The sequence below is a fragment of the Canis lupus genome, chromosome 29 (assembly GCF_011100685.1).
Source record: "Canis lupus familiaris isolate Mischka breed German Shepherd chromosome 29, alternate assembly UU_Cfam_GSD_1.0, whole genome shotgun sequence".
Lineage (NCBI taxonomy): Eukaryota > Metazoa > Chordata > Mammalia > Carnivora > Canidae > Canis > Canis lupus.
In genome coordinates this window covers 13,778,494-13,784,493 of record NC_049250.1, presented here as the reverse complement: position 1 = coordinate 13,784,493, position 6,000 = coordinate 13,778,494, and positions in this window count along the sequence as shown.

Genomic DNA, 6,000 nt, shown 5'->3' with positions numbered 1-6,000 from the left:
ACAGTTTAAAGAAAAACAAAAAAAAAAAATCTCAACCAGGGAAATGGAAAAATGCAATCAAACCTCAATAGCTCCCTCTGCTGTCATCTTGGGTAATTTTTTACATGTTTTTGTTTTATCTTTATTTTGTAATTTTTCACTTTGCAACCACATTAGATTGGGTAGCAAAAGAGTCAGTTGATAAAATCCTTACCAATTTGTCTACAATCGAAAGCATCCCTCCTGAAGCATGAATAATGATAGTTTTATGATCAAACCTTTTCTATAAGGTAGAAGTGTCAGTGTCATTTAAAGAAGTGATTACACTTCTGAAGTGAAAAGTGATGTATATGCTTCAATCACACGGGAACATTAATCTCTAAAAATAAGACTAATTTTTAAAATTAAAATGTTTAAAAATAAAACGTCTTGGTAGCTCAGTAAGTTAAGTGCTTTCAGCTCAGGTCATGATCTCAGCATCGTGGGTGGAGCCCCGTGTCAGGCTCTCTGTTCAGAGGAGAGTCTGCTTCTCCCTCTGTGTGCACTCTCTCTCACAAATAAACAAAATATTTTTTAAAAATAATAAATAAAATGTTTAGTTTCACTTGTGTAGGCAATTTTTGGTCATGTGGAAGCCGATAAGCCCATGGCTTTGAAGAGAATCTACAGTTGGAAGCAAAGAAGGAAAACAAACACTAGCCAAATTAGGAAAAGAACAAGATTTTCCACGTGAGGACAGTCGTCACTGCCACTGCTGGAGGGACAAGAGGGAGAGAGGAAGAAAAGCCTGACATAGTGAGGGCTTCAAGATGCCAAGCAGTGTGCCTCTTCATTTTCCTTCTCTGACAAATCTGCGTGAGACTATTTCTTATACTACAGGTAAGAAAACGGACAGGTGCATTTCATTGTTTGGTCAGTCAACAACTAAGTGAAAGGTTTGGGTCCAGATTTAGAAGTGTTTGGCTTTGAAGTGGAAACAAGAAATTCTGGGCTTGAAGTCCTAGTTCTCTCCCTCCCTGGGATCTTGGAAAAAGAGCATCCCAGCAAGTTCCTCCATCTGTAAACTGAGTCTACTCCCAGGGTCCCTCCCAGCAGTCTAAATGTCCTCAGGATAAATCACACTGGAGTCCCCACACCTTATCTGACCCCAGAGAAAACCCAATTTAAATTAGAATCAAAGGCAATTTTGAAAAAAAGGAAGGAAGGAAGGAGACAGTTTTCAAAAGTAGTTAAAGAGAATACTCAAGGTAAATGGGGATGTTATTAGGCAGCAAACTTGCTCCCCCGCTAAGGAAAATGAGTGTCACAGGGCTTCCTTTCAAGCAGTAATTAGCAGCACCAACTTTCTCCCAGTTCATAGACTGACTTCTGGTTCCCAAGCAAATGAAGGCCACCTCTGCAAGCAGTGATGGCAATGGTGGCCTTCCTCAATCTAAGAATTGGCCTGGAGGGAGTGAATGACTCATGCAGCCAGCAGCTACTGAGCACTTTCTGTGCCGGCCAGGGTTTACAAATGAAGGAGACAAAGTCCCTTAGCCTCGTGATTGTCACACTTGACAGGACAAAGACTACACAACAAACAATTTTAGATAAGTTCTATGAAGAAAATAGAAGGGAAGAGACTAGAGTGATAGACTAACTACTTCAGATATAGTGATCAGGGACTTACTCTCTGGAAGTTATTTTAGCAGAGAGCAAATATACAATAGGGGCAGGGGACAGAAACCCTGGAGGTAGGAATGAACCTTAGGTTTGTGGGGGAGCAAAAAAGCCACTGTGGCTGGACAGAGTGACAAGGCACAAAGAAGGGGGGAACCCAGGCTGCCTAACAACAGGAATGAAAACAGGGCTGAGGAAAGTGGAGATGGGAATCACTGATTCTTAGGCGATTTCTCCTGCTCTGGTGACCACCACTTTTGCGTGAAGCGTGGTCAGTTAAGTCAGTGACACCCAAAGAAGAGCAGAGGCCAACGGCAGTGAGACACTGCTCAGTGAACGGGAGGGCAGACAAATAAGGAAGACCTCGGACAGAAACATTTCCCTTCAGGTTCAAGCCTCCTCATAAAAACTCCTGACATGTCTGTATCAAAACTAACATTGTGGCACAAATCAAAGCTAATTTTTAGTTAAAGCATTCCCGTTCTTCTGTTTATAGGCCATAATGTATCAGATAAGATGAGGAAGTTAAAGCAAAAAGTTCAGCTATGACCAAAAGCTATGAATCAATAGATTCCTTGTAATGACTATGCTGGGGGGGTTTTGTTTTGGTTTTGGGTTTTTGTTTTTTTGTTTTTGTTTTTTTTTAACTTTATGTTCCTAGATCAAGGAGGAAAAAGACGGGTGTGCGCCTGCAGGAAGGTAAGGGGGCCCAGGAATGTGTATGGTGGGGAGTTGCCAAGACAGAACTCGTCAAGAAGTGATTTGACCCATCTTGTGAAGGATACCCATTCACAAAGTGGAGTATGAACACTCCAGTCCATCAACAAAGAGTGTCCCAGAGGACAGGTGCCCCAAAGGGGTCTGCATGCCAAATGCATATTCATAATCATACTAAGGCTTTTCCTCTCTCAATCTCTCCAGTTTTCTGGAGGATTACATGGGAAGTGATACTGCAAAGATTGAACAGAAGATGAAAATCCAGCTGCTTTAAAATGTTGCAGTTCTAACTTCCAGGATGGTGAATATCAATAGATTATACCCACGTGAACAAACCTCTTTGGGTTCCTCAATAATTTGTGTGTAATGGGGCCCTGAGACTAAAATTTTTTTTTTTTGGTTTGTTTTTTTGTTTATTTATGAGAAACACAGAGGGAGACAGAGGAGAGAGAGAGAGAGAGAGAGAGAGAGAGAGAGGCGCAGAGACACAGGCAGAGGGAGAAGCAGGCTCCATGCAGGGAGCCGAACGTGGGACTTGATCCCAGGTCTCCAGGATCACGCCCTGAACTAAAGGCAGTGCTAAACCGCTGAGCTACATGGGCTGCCCCAACTAAAATGTTTTGAGTACTGCTGCCCCACCTGTTGATAAACTTGACATTATTATAGATTATGAATATTGTGTATTACAAATAGGACGTTTATTGGCGGTAGCTTTATTATTAACAAATTAGGAGAGTCCATTAAGTACTCGGAAGTAGATTCAGGAATCAAAATCATTAAAAAACCACTCTAAGGTAGTAAACAATCTGTGTGTCTACAGTGGGCCTGTGCAAAGCTTCCAAATGGTGTGAAAAACAGATACCCAATAATGAAACATCTGAGGTTTTCCTCCAGAATTGTTTAAGACCTCACTGTGAATGTAAGAGTTTCCTCACCCAGCTATAAACACAAACTAAAGGAGAGAAGATGGGTACCTACATGTGAATAAAATTTGGTACTGATTTGTTTTTTAAAATTTGAACATGAGGAAAAAAAAAATTTGAACCTGAGAACCCTGTTCAAAGGGTCTTCTGTAAAACCATTTTAATCTGGTTGAAAGCAATTACTAATGCAAATAAGTAGTTTATTTCTTCATTTATATACTGTAGGAAAGCATTCCATTGGTTTTTGTTTTTAATGCATGACCTTTCAAATATCACCTGGACAGAAGTAAAGATTAACAAACAAAACCAAAATGAAAAAAACAAGCCTATCTGGAAAGCCTAGGCTCTGTAATTCCAAAATAACTTTAATGGGTGACTTCCTCCTCCTTTTTTTTTTTTTTTCCCCTTTTTAAAAGCGAGTAATGAGGGGAAAAACATCAGTTTATATAAACTCTTAGAAATGAAACATGTGCTTTTCTTTCCAAAAGAGAAATGGTTTACTCAAGGCAATTCCCCAAGACTTGACAAAGTTTCACTGGCTGTATGTGTGGACACCAGTTATTGTTACTGATGTTCTTCTCTCCAACATTCCATACAGAAAACATTTCTTACACTTTAGATATTTGAAATAAATATGTAAGTGCTAGCACATTATATTTTCTAAGTGGTATGAATACTTCTTTCTCTTTATTACATTTATTTGCAAATATATCATAACAGCTTATCATCATACATGTACACATGCAGCCACATGCAGAAACTGGTTAACCTGTTTAATGCAGACGGAGAAAAGATTTGAACTTTAAGAATAATAATTTAGGTCAAAATCTTTAAAATGAACAGTGTTAAATAATGATATTGATGTTAATTAAGGAATAGATTCATAAGAAGTGATACAAACAAACTTTAAACATTTTAATTTAAAACAGACGTATACTTTAGTTCACCAATTATTTCATATACGTCCAAGACCTTTTCTATGAATAGGAATCTGGTGATTCAAGTTTCCTGATATCTTTCTTCTATGAATCATGCTTCACCTCTAATGCATCGCCTAAGATTTCCCACTGGAGTGAGAACTCAAAGTACACTTGTACACTATGTGCAAACTTCCACATTTTTCTGACTTTTCTGACAAGTGTTTACAGTTTTCTGATCTATACCTAATTAGACAACTCACCTCTATCAGGTATTGCCAAAGCCGTCAAATCAGTTTTCATAGAAACAACTCTTTCAGTCACATTTTATCAGTTTACATATTTATAAAAGAATCAAGTACAACTGGAATCAACGAGTTTAGAAAGCAGCAAAGATGACTCTTGGGAAGCATACACACAAGGACAAACTACAGAATAGCCACAAGATGCGCGTACCAACGTGCTCCAAGCACCGGGCGCTTCACGGAGGAATGCAAAAGTCAGTTCATATGGCAAGCCCAAGCAGAAATAACACACGTAATATATTACTTGGAGATCATAGCTTCAATATTAGCATGCAATGATATTATGTTGAAGTTTTATTTGTAAACTTTTTTACCTCAAGATATAATCTTTCTTTCAAATACATCCTAGAAGAGTTAAAACTGCCATCTTGTTTCCTGGATGTCAAATACCTCTTACTTCTAAATTGCACAATATCACTGATGAAATATGGAGGTAACACATCCACATGAGTGTTTTCATTCTGAATTGTTACTATTCATAATAAAGCTCTTACTACTTACTAATGATAACGTTAATTTGTATATTGGCACCCACAAGATGGATGTGCCCCACTGGCCAGGTGGTCAGGAAACTGAACCCAAATCAGCCTGCATTCATACCTGAAACACCTATCAAGGAAACCTAACACACCAATCACAGTCCTCCAGCTCAGCCTTAGCTAGTTCATCTTACCCATTAGAAAAAAGGACCTGCTAACCAGGCATGACCTGTTTCCCCATGGTCTCTTGTAGCATTCTTGCCCAAAATCCCTCAGGAAGCACTGCTTGCAAGGTGCTGTACTTCCCCCTCCCCCCCACACTCTGCTCCGCAATCCGTGGATTTTCCCTTGAATAAAGGACATCAAAATCATTAATAAATTGTTTTAGCTTTGTCATTGGATTCCAATGTACTTAAATGGTATCAATATTAAGGAGAGTTTGTAACAAAGTAAAAAATTTCTTCTTAGGATCTAATTTTCATCTTTGGCTTCAATTTTCTTCTATTGTTTATAGGTTTTATGTTATTCCCCCATATTTGCTTTCCTTTTGGTCTAATTCACCATATTTGCTTTCCTTTTGGTCTAATTCACCTTTGGTTCTGCCATCTGCTCCACTCTACCAGATAAACTAGTTCAATGTTGTTACATTTTACTTATTTAGAAAGAGCATGGCTGACAGTTAAAACTCTGGACACCAAAAGCTGGCAAAATAAAGATAAATGATAATTTAAGCTTTATTCAGGAAGTGACTGTTCTCTAGGAACTCAATGATAGAACATTATGAATTAATCACTTTCTACAACCTCTAAACTTCATGTAAATAGTGAAGATTACCCTGAGAAATCTTCAATGGCAATCAAATAAATTCTAAATTCCCCTAAATGTCTAAATTTTAAATAAAAGATAGAACAGTTAACATCTCTGCCACAGGTCCAGGGATTGGGTTAAATACTTTCTGAATGTTACCTCATTTAATCTTCCTGAAAAAGGATCTCTTCATTCCTTTATTTTTAACTTTTAA